Below are 11,734 nucleotides of genomic sequence, written 5' to 3' on the forward strand. Positions count from 1 at the left end.
ATGGAGTTTCACTTTTGTTGCCCAGACTGGAGTGCAATGGCGCAGTCTTGGCTCACTGCAACTTCTGCCTTCCGGTTTCAAGCTATTCTCCTGCCTCAGCCTCCTGGGTAGCTGGGATTACAGGCACATGCCACCATGACCAACTAATTTTTGTATTTTTAGTTGAGACGGGGTTTCACTGTGTTGGTCAGGCTGGCGTCAAACTCCTGATCTGGTGATCCATCCACCTCAGCCTCCCAAAGTGCTGGGATTACAGGCATGAGCCACCACTCCCAATCCTTTATGTAATTTCTAAGATTTGCTTCCAAAAATCCCTAAGAGGGAAAAAGTGACTGGGATTGTAAATGAAATTAGAATAGCCACGATTTGACAATTACTGAAACTGGCTGATGGGTATGTGGGAGTTTATTGTGCTACTCTATTTTCTACCTTTGAAATGTTACGTAATAAAAAGCTTTTAAAAAGGGAAATGCATTTCTTAATTATGCCAGCTTGGGTTATTAACTTCTTTTCTTTGGTCTCCATTCTTACAATAGCCACATCTAGTGAACATGACTGAAATGTCTCCCACATTGATCTTGAGGACGTTCCAACCAGACGCTTAAACAATACAGAGATCGCATTCTGATGCACAGATGACAGAATAAATTAATTTACTCTGCTATGTCCCATTTAATTATTCAGCCAAAGATAGGGGTATATATATCCAGATTAACCAAGAAGAAATTGTTAAACAACTTTCAGTTGTCATTATAACCAACAAATTATAGTAGGACATGGCTGATTCAGTTTGGTCATTGTGGAGACCAGGTCATCACTATAACAGAGGACAATAGGGGATCGGCTGAAGCGTCAGTGAGGTAATTTGCACTTTTTTTGCATTGTCCCAAGGGCAACGGAACAGAAAAAAAAATTAATAATTACAGTCTTTGACCCCTAGAAAAAAAGAATTTGCTCAGCACATGCTGTGAGAGGATTAGGATTAAAAATGCAAATGGTTAATACAATGTCTATTTCAGAATAATCACATTTTTTTCTATAATGTTTACTTAATTTTCTTTTTCACTTTCTCTTACCCAGACACAAACAGAATTCTAGCTTATATAATTTAATTAATTCCTAACAGTTCCTCACATAAGCAGACCTCACATAAAAGCAGAGTGTGTTAAATATTACACTCAAATCTTTAAAGTATTACAAATAATCGATCTTCTGAACATACCACTAAGAATTTAGGTTTCTGTTGACTTTAGTTTTATCAACTCACTATGATATAAGTAAATTCTGTTTAAAAGAAAAGCTTAATAAATGCATATATTGCACTTAAAATGACTCACGGTTTCTAAGCATTGCACACTGCCACCTAGTGCTTAATGTCTCTTTCACAGCAAATGTACAATGGATGTCTTCAACAAAGTGAAAATGCTGCATTTTAAACCGAGTTTATTCAGAAAGACAGGTCTAAAATAATTTATTCATAATTTCTTCAAAATAAGAATGCTATCAGAAATAAATTACACATACCATAAAATCACACGCATCTCAAATTAAAATGTAAAAGACCTGAGTGGATTAGTTAATATAAAAAATTGCAAGTTTTATTAATAAAGGCATACTCTTTTTTAAAAAACAAAGTGAAGGTTTTGTGTTTTGGTTTTCTGGTGGTTTTTTTTTTTTTTTTTTTTTGAGAGGGAGTCTCACTCTGTTGCCAGGCTAGAGTGCAGTGGCGAGATCTCAGCTCACTGCAACCTCCGCTTCCCGAGTTCAAGCGATTTTCTTCCTCAGCCTCCTAATTAGCTGGGATTACAAGTGCGCGACACCATGCCCGGCTAACTTTTGTATTTTTTTAGTAAAGACGCGGTTTCACCATGTTGACCAGATGGTCTCGATCTACTGACCTCGTAATCCACCCACCTCGGCCTCCCAAAATGCTGGGATTACAGGCGTGAGCCACCACGGCCGGCAGATTTGTAGGTTTTGTTAACAGGAACAAGAAATGTTTACTTAAAAAAAAAAAAAAAAGGTGATTTTTAACTACTGTTTATCAGCTACGCAACTATTCTCTTATGAATGTGATGTGTCTAATCTCTAAGTGGAATATGTGGTTTTATAGTAAGTTTGGCATATGAAGATGTTGAAAAAGACATTGTAGAGTGTTATCACTAATAATACTTTAAAGCTTTCTTGAAGATAGCCATCATCTCCACACACCCATACGTTCTAACTTCAATTAAAGATGCCACTGTTTTTAGTCCTGCTTTTTTTCTTTTCCCCCAGCATTAAATAGTTTTTGTGTTTTGGTTGTTCTAATGGTTAGAGCTCATCGCTGATCTTTCGGCTAAGAAAGCAAAGCCCCATGAAAATAAGTGAGAACCGTTTTGAAAAAACTAAAGGAAAGATTGTTATAGATGGTCAGGGAGTACATTCTATTTGATTCATGTATTCTAAAATGGTAGTCCCCAGGCCTGATCTACTTAGGGCACTACAAATATCTATTCTAAGGCTCATATTTCTGTCAAGTTTTTCATAGTGAAAAATATTAAGATGATTCCCTGTAAATCATTGTTGCTTAACATTTAAAAACTCAGCCGGGTGCAGTGGCTCACACCTGAATCCCAGCCCTTTGGGAGGCTGAGGCGGGCAGGTCACAAGGCCAAGAGATCGAGACCATCCTGGCCAACACGGTGAAACCCCGTCTCTACTAAAAATACAAAAAAATTAGCTGGGTGTGGTGGCATGTGCCTGTAATCCCAGCTACCCTGGAAGCTGAGGCAGGAGAATCACTTGAACTAAGAGGTGGAGGTTGCAGTGGGCTGAGATTGTGCCACTGCACTCCAGCCTGGTGACAGAGCAAGACTCCATCTCAAAAACAAAAAACAAACAAAAACAAAAAACTCACATTCCCTTTTGAGAAACAAAAATCTCGAAGTTCTCCTTCAAAGCTATTTAAAATGTGTAAATAAATGATCTATTGTAAACAGCCAGTAAATGAAAAATTTTTTAAATTATATTTTTCTTTTGATCTTGGAAGATACTTCACATTGATGTTGTTACTCCAATCATGAAAAGTCAGCATGACAATTAAAGTTGTCTATGTATCTCACAAACTTTTCTATCCTTGAAAAACAACAAAGAAAAGCATTACATAATTTCATCATTGTTTGCTGTATTGCTTTATTTTCATAACCAGAAGAGCATGTAAAGATGATGCCAGACAGACAGATAGATAGACAGATAGATAGATAGATAGATACTCTCCTTTTAGGGGAGGAGATGTTGTCCTCGTTCCCTTGAATATTACTGACTTAGATAATTCCCAAAGAAATGTATAATCAAAACCACATGATTTGAAAAACTTCTCAAATTTTCCTTTAATCAGTTTAAACACATTACTGCCAATTCTATTTCACTTAGTTCTGCATAAGGCTATTTAAAGACTTCCAACACACAATCAGGACACCTAGAAGATAGAATTTACTCAAAATATTGTAACTCAAGAAACTCAGTTTGAAATATATCATTTAAGGACACATACTGTATTGAAACCCAATTCACATCCTGTGGGAATGACATCTATTATGATAGCTAATGTTTGGTGAAATTACACAGTCCACTGAAAAAGTTTAAAGTTCTAGCGCCTGGATATTCCACTGGCCTATGGTATACCATTGATAGCAAGATACTTCCAGGAAGTAAGATAGTGAGTACAACTGTGCCTTTTATAAGAAAAGTTTTGCTGCAGTTACAGTGTGTGTGTGTGTGTGTGTGTGTGTGTGTGTGTGTCTGTGTATGTATATAAAACCTGTATATATAACCTATGTGTATATATATAACCTATATATAATATATTATAATCCAATGTAATCCATAAAATTTCCTAAGCATTTTAAATGCTTCTTTTAATCTACAAGGTAGTGAAAATATATTAAAAATATAAACTAATACAAGTTGATTCAAGTGACAATTGTGCCTGAGACTGAAAGAGCACTTAAAATTTTTGCACATATCTTAATGTCTTTTCTAGATATATACTGATTTTTCTAGGTATATACTGATCCAAAGCTTTGAAACACAAAGACTATATGCACCTTGAACAACAAAATTCAAGCATAGCATCATCATTTGGATTTATCTAAAAATAAATGTTTAAACTAAAATTATTTGTTTAATGATCTCATTTCTGAAGCCTAAATATTATAGTATATATGATTAGAATGTGCTCTAAAATGCTCTCTAATGAAGGGTTTCTAATGCAACATGTTTTAAAAGTAGTAACAAAACGGCCTGTGGAAAAGATTCCTTCAGGGTTTAGAAAGGTAGATAGGACATGTTGCAAAACTGAAGTACACAATACAGAAGAGACTCATACAGCCTTCACCTGAATATTTAACTTGAGATTATTAAAAAGAGGGCATTTCTATCTATTAAAACTCCCATGGTTGTGAAAGACAAGAATTTATTTTATACAGATTAGGTATGATACTTGTATACCTAATATTAGTACTACTGGGCATTACTCACTATGAAATAAGAAAATGTAATAGATATTCAGTAAGCATTTTACTCGCTAATTATGATTCCATAATTTCTCTATCTTTTTATTCTCAGATGTCAAATACTTACCTAGAAACTGCCATTCATTTGGTTGCTAAGAGTTTTAAGATCAGTTGGCAGGATTTTTTTTTTCTGTCTTTCAGAGAATTGCCATCTTGGGTTCTGCCTCAAGGCAGTAAAAATTAACTTTGTTACCCAGTAGTACTTCTACTGGAAGATACTCCAGGGTTTCAGAAATGAATTAATTATTTCCAGTTTTCACAATTTAGAAAAAATATCTGGTTTTTCCCTCAGTTTAGTGATTTTTCATTTCACACAACTAAAATATAATAGCTTTATTTTATAATCAAGTTTAACTGATGAGTCTATATTAGAGCCATTTAGTATTTTACCAAAATCTTATGAGAAATGGAGTCATTCAATTTGCAGCCCCAAACTGAAGCTCAAACACAACACTTTAAAAGTATTTTCTGCCTATATCTTTGACTGCGTGCTACCTTAAATAGTTAGAGGGACAGACTCGACGGTTTATGTGGTTATTCTTATACTTTATAAAGAGTCAAAGGCAAATTTCAGTTATAAATATGCACATCATAATGATCATCAGCTTATCACAAATAAATATTGATTTGCTTCATCAAAGAGAATACTCTTCTAGAATAAGAGCAGTATTTCAATCAGCAAACATGTTTCTTCATGACCCTGAGCATCTAGCCTGTCTTCACACACACACTTCATAACCTTTCAAGGACAATCTTTTAAATCACATTTTAAGGAAATACACTGAAAAAGTATTCCATTTTGCAGTAGCATTTTACATTACTGCAAATTGATGAGGTTCAACCTTCAATGCCCATGTACCTTTCACAAAACTATTGATCATTTCCTATCAATGCTTTGCTGGATTATGTCACAGAGGAACACATAATGCATGCATGTGCATCAATGCATAAAGGAGATGATGCATTTCTTTGTACACTATGTGATCTGACAATGCCCACTCACCCAGTCCTTGCCTTACTCTGCTTCTAACACATCGTCAGCCAGCTGCCCTGTTCATGATTCCTTGCACCTTGTGTGCTGCTTTATCATTGAGTGAGATAACTACCATTTCTGGTCCAGAATTCATTAAGAAAACTCCTTTTTCAAGCATGGTCTTTGAAATGTAGTTGCACACCTATAAAAGAACTACCTGGAGCTCATCTTCAGATAGAGATGAATGTATCCTCTGTCTTTAGGCTTTTACTTACAGAGCCACACCTTTATAAACAAGTTCTGTCATACTGAGAGGAAGAAGATATGCAAGCTGTAACATCTGGAGTCATAAAGGTAATGACCTCAAATAACATTTCAGAAAGAGAGAGGAAAACTAGTTCTGGTCAGGGAGAAGATAAAAGAGGAAAAGGAGCAAATTTATATCATTAAAACAAGAGTCACAGAAAACCCTACCGGGTTTTTCCAGTAAGTTTTGTGCAGCAGCAGCAACAACCTAATCAATATGTGCTTCCTCACGTCCTTGTCCCCAAAGAGAAACTCCTGGGCCCCTCTCCACCACCTCCCTAGGGGCAGAAACTACTGCCCCCAAGGAAGGGAGAATTCAGAATCGTAAGGAGCGGCAAAAACAGGTGTATGTGGTTCTAGCATCTTCATCTTTGTACCAGCTACCAGCCTGAAAGTACATTCAGGAATCAGGCTTCTAGACATTCCCTGGCCCTGGGCCGTGCCAGAGATTCCAGAGAGCTTGAAGAGCCTGCAGCACAGTTCTAAGACCTGAAACATGACCTCCCCCTGCCCAAAATCCAGGCACTCTCGCGCTGAGGCCCTAACCTCTCAGCCAGACCTCCTTGGGGTAGGACAAGAGATGCTGCCTGATGGCCGGGAGAAGACACGCCAGGCTTCTCTGCCAGAATGAGTTGTTGAGGGTGGGGTGGAGGTGGTCATGGAGATGGGCTCTTTATTTTTAAAATAAAAACAAGAAAACAAGGCAACGGGGACCCCCAACACCAGTTACCCTCACTCCCCACCACTGCCTCTATGCCTTAAGGACTTCTTCCGAGGCCGGCGGCTTGCGATCCTCAGGATTGGGAGTAGGAGCGAGTGCCCGGGGCCAACCTCAGCGTCTCTCAGGGACAGCGCAGGTGGGCGCAGCCTTGGAAGGTCAGCGAGGCCAGAGCTCAGAGTTCCACGGGGGCCCGGAGAGTGTGCGTGTGTGAGTGTGAATGAGAACACGCGCGCGCGCCGGGCGGAGGGGCGCTCAGCGAGAGGGTAGGCGCGGTGACAGGGGTACCCGAGCATCCGAGGAGAGACAGCACATCGCACCCTTTAAGCTAAAGAGCTGGAGGGGTGATGGGGGCTGCAAGACTGAGAAACTTGATGCAAAACAGACAGGCTCCCCCCTCCAAGACGTGCTGCCACGCTCTCAAACACGCTCCCTCGCCTCCTGGATCACCCACCGTCACCCACCCCACCCTGCAAAATTCCCCACCGAGCCCTAGGATCCCAGGCGGGTAATTACCTCTCCCGGAGGCGGAGTGGGGGGCGGCAGCAGCAGCAGACACTTTTAGCTTGACTTTCCTGCGTTCGCGTGTGAGCGTGTGCGCGCCCAGGAGGAGCTGTAACCTGCTATTTATAGACCGAAGCCTCAGCACCCGGGGCTGAGAACCCGGAGGAAACTGGCGGGAGGCGGCGACGGCGCAGGGCGCGGGCCGCGGCTTCGAGAGGCTCCAGCGGCTCCCCCGGCTCCGGCTTCAGCCGCGCTCCCTGCTCGCTCCTCGCCTGCCAGCCCCGTGCGCGCCCCAGAGAAGTTGTCACCAGCGCGGCTGCCTCTCCGGCTGCTCACACGCCCCCTGGCACAATTGCTACTTTCTTCCCCCCCAACCCCCACCCTCCCCGCTCCTCTTCCTCCTCCTCTGCTCTCTCCAAGCGGTCTCCTCCCAATGTCACCAGCGACCAAATAGAAGCGGCAGCGACAGTCGCGCAACTGGCGCAGCTCGCTTCCCGCTATCGATAGAGCGGAGATGGTGGCCCGGCTGTCCACCCCGAAATTACCACGCTGGCTCCGTGTGCTGCCACCCCGCACCCCGACCCCTTTCTGCAGCTCCTCTGCCCGCGGGGTCGGCCACCCAGACTGGGCTGTGGGATCACCGCTACCGTGACAAGGGGGGACCTGAGGCCGACAAGCTGCCGCGGGGGCAGGAGAAACCACAGAGAAAGAACCCGCGGGAGGAAGAAAGCGCCCCAGACCTGGCCTATGGCAGCACAGTCACCAGACCGAGGGTTTTTTGAAGGGGCTTAGGATCCCTGCTGTCACTGCCTGTGTCTAGGCATCCATTCACGCCCGTGGGACTCCCGTCTGCAAACGCGATGGGACCCCTGTCTCGTGCCCCTCCTGACCTTAGGCCCGGGCAGAGGTCTGGCAGGGGAGACCAGCTCAGAGCAACCCACGGCCACCCACCGCCAGTCCCCACGTCGCGGCGGGCGACTGAGGCCGAGATGCTCCCAACAAGCGTGTGGTATGCCTTTGATAGCTCGGGTGCGTGGGGACAGATCCTCCCTGAGCGTGTTTGGGGTATCAGGAAAACGGGGTATATAAGCAAGCAGTCTGGACAGAGACTAAAACTCCCCCACTTCCTCGCCAACAAGCCCACAGGGGAAAGCACGCACCCTGGTTATTCCGGGCTGTGTAGGGTGTGGGGCAAATGACTCTCCCCATCTGCGCCTTACAGGTGCCACCTGGCGGCTCTCTTGGAAAGGTTTTGATGGAGCTGTTCAAACGTAAAGGTGCCCAGAGCAAGCCCATAAAGACACTCCAGCCCTTCTCCTGAGGACGCTTTAAATTCACAATTTAAATATAGCAGTGTTCAAACGCTTGTACACGATTGTTAGTTACATTTGCCATGCAAAAAGACTGGAATCTCAAAGTCAGGACAGTGAAATCAATTTGGGTTAAGTCGGGGCTTAACAGTTTCACAAACCAGGAAGCTGGATGTACCCCCAGCTGTCACCCCTGCTGTCACTGCTTGCATCTAGGCATCCTTTCACTCTGCAAACATTTAACCACCACATTATAAGCCTTGCCAATGAGGACAGGGACTTTGTTTTGAATTTTTTATTTGGGGGGTTGTGTTTATTCATTTCATTTATTTTTTCACCACTGTGCTCCAAGAGTTTGGGACAATACCTAACATTCTGCAGTTTCAATAAATGTTTATAGAATCAATTAATAAGCACTATAGGCCAGAAACTGTGTTTGGCGCCCCTGAAGCCCTTGCTTTTGCTTCTCTTCAGGTTTTTTTCTATTATGCTCAGCCTCTATCCCAAGTGAGCTGAATGCAGCAAGATAGAAGAGTGAGGCACAAATAGTCCCTGTCAAGATGTGGATCACCTTTGAGGAACCATCACACAGTTAGATTTCTCCCCCATAGGGCAGCACTGAACACACCCGTCTCCAAGCAATGGGTAAGTCCTGTTCATGGAGATCTGCTGGAAAAATGATACAACTTTCTCACTGGGCAAACAAGTTCCAATTTTTCTTACAATAGAGAGAGACTAAAATAATATCAGGACGTTAGGATTTCAGAGCTTTGCCACTAAATTGAAAATACAGTTAACATATCTGTCCTCTAACTTTAAGTGGAAGAGTGTGTGTGTGTGTGTGTGTGTGTGTGTGTGTGTGTGTGTAGACTACAGCAGCAATGCCAGAAATACCAAACCATTACTCCTAAAACACTGAATTGTAAAATAAATGCAGCTACCTGTTCTATGGAAATGAACATTTAAAGTGAGATACTCAGAACACCCTATTATAATTAAAGTTCAGACATGAACCATGCTGACGAAGTCCTTGTACAAGGCAGCTGAGGAATATGTGACTTACTTGTGCATATCATATAGGAAGTTTGAATTCTGGGAAAACAGAGAGAATATGAATCAGATTCATGTACCACAAGGCATTTTTTAAAAATCTATCAATCATCCTGGTAGTTTTTAGTTATTTGGTGGCTTTTTCCTTGAACAAGCCTGGAGGATTCAGGTGCATCTGTGGTTTAATAAACTCATTCAGCATTCACTTTTACAAACCTTGAACTTTTGGCCACTTGTGCCCCCAAACATAACTCCATTTGCCAATGAAGGACAAAATATTTTTCATTTCCTTTTGAAATATCTTTGTAGGGCCAGAAGTCAAAGGTGATTCCCTGTAGTTACCTTGCTGTCTAAAAATAAAATCAAGCCAGGATCTACAGGGTGGGTGTCACACTCTCCTTTGCAATGAAGCAGCTTACAGTCTCTCCACAGATTCATTGTTCCTGGAGATTTTTATCTCAGGTGAGGTTAATATGACATCATATCTACACTTTTGTGATCCTTCACTATTCTAAATCTCCTCCAGAATATAGCACCAGGTATCATGCAGGGTTTTTTTAATGGTTGTTCAGTTATGTTAACAATAACTTGTAAAGTAAGTCCTTGTTTTCATCCCAATTTTTAAAAACTTAAAAATTACAGAAACTTTGTTATGTATACACTAGGCTCATCACTTGTGTGTATGATTGTGTGTGTATGTCTGCGTGTATTTAAATTAAGGAGGATGGTGTCAGAAATAAGAACTAACTTAAGTAAAAAGAGTAAATTATTGTAAAGATACTTGGCTGCCCCATGGAACCCCAAAACAAGAGTGCAACTGGGCACTAGGAATGACTGGAAACAGAGACAGGTCATTAGATCTTTCTCTCTCTGTCTTTTCCCCCACGACAGTATTCCATTCTTTATCTCTCTCCCTTTCTATCTCTCCCCACATACATTCTCTCTCTTTGCGTCTCTAAATTGCATGGTTGCTAAAGACTTAAATTTTATAACTTGTGAGCCAGTTCCAAATTCTTCAAGTACTGTAATAGTTCCAGCTACCAAACCCCAGCCAACCACCTTGGCGAGGGATAGTCATCAAGCGACATTTTCATAGCACCTACTGTAGTAATCAGGTAGATTGTAGAGGGTAGCTGAAGAAGGAAAAGGATAAAAATTCCCAAAATGAGGGGAGGAATACAGGTCGTTCCTGACCACTACTATCTCCTATTCCTGGTTGTTTCATGAACACTGACACAAAAGGCAAAAAAAGTAGGAAAAAGAAACATTAAAAAAAATGATAATGTCTATGGTGTATGAATGCATATGCATGTTTGAATATTGAATAAGATGGAATGCCTCTTACTGCTGGTAGTGATCGAAGACAGCGGTTGCCGGTATAAGTAGCAGTATGATTTTTACGATCTCTCAGCATGGGACTGGGTGAGTATGAGGAAGAAATCAAGTTTTTCACAGACAGTTTACTTTAGCTTCCTTTTACATGGCAAATTAAATGAGAGATTTTTAAAATAAAACAAATGAGTGTGATACAATCTTACATTTATTGAAAATAAACATTCGGCTCTCTCACTTTGCATAGTAGTTATATTTGTAAAATTGTATGTAAATTATGTATTTGAAAAGAAGTCATATTTCAAATATAATAGGATGGTGAATCTTAACATTTTTGTGGTCATAAATCCATTGGAGAATTTAAGGAGAGCTATGGACTCATTTCCCAGAAAAATATGGGCATGCACACACTTAGGATGGGATGTTATGTGGCATATTTATTTGAGATCTGGAACTTTACATTTCATGTTGCTTTGGCCTTCCCCCTTTCATTTCTACTTGAATAAATGAAATAAAGATGTCAGATTCTTAAACAAAACATTCGAAATACCCAGTATGTACAAGCCAAAAAATGGTCTGGGTTGAGAGACAATATGAACACAGGGAACTAGCTCCCTCTTCCACCAGCTCTTGCTCTGATGAGACCTCAATAAGCTGCAGCAGGAAATGAAGACTGAGCTCTTAGAAGGAACGGGGAGTGCCGGGCGCGGTGGCTCACCCCGGCTATCCCAGCACTTTGGGAAGCCAAAGGCAAGCAGATCACCTGAGGTTGGGAGTTTGAGACTATCCTGACCTAAAAATACAAAATTATCTCTACTAAAAATACAAAATTAGCCAGGCGTGTTGCCACATGCCTGTAATCTAGCTACTGGAGAGGCTGAGGCAGGAGAATTGCTTGAACCCGGGAGGCGGAGGTTGCAGTGAGCCGAGATCATGCCATAGCACTCCAGCTTGGGCAACAAGAGCAAAATTCCGTCTCAAAAAA

General features: G+C 41.6%; 1 protein-coding gene across 3 annotated transcripts in view; it reads right to left on the minus strand.

The window, feature by feature from the left end:
* Positions 1–7,387, minus strand: part of INPP4B (inositol polyphosphate-4-phosphatase type II B) — an 840,435-nt gene extending 833,048 nt beyond the window's left edge. For all 3 annotated transcript variants that reach the window (XM_037740449.1, XM_017532646.1, XM_037740444.1), the window contains exon 1: positions 7,070–7,387. The gene's annotated coding sequence lies outside the window, so the exon portion shown is untranslated. The remainder of the gene's footprint in view (positions 1–7,069) is intronic.
* Between the last annotated feature and the right edge of the window lie 4,347 nt (positions 7,388–11,734).

The sequence above is a fragment of the Cebus imitator genome, unplaced genomic scaffold (genome assembly GCF_001604975.1).
Source record: "Cebus imitator isolate Cc_AM_T3 unplaced genomic scaffold, Cebus_imitator-1.0 Scaffold4, whole genome shotgun sequence".
In the NCBI taxonomy this organism is placed as follows: domain Eukaryota; kingdom Metazoa; phylum Chordata; class Mammalia; order Primates; family Cebidae; genus Cebus; species Cebus imitator.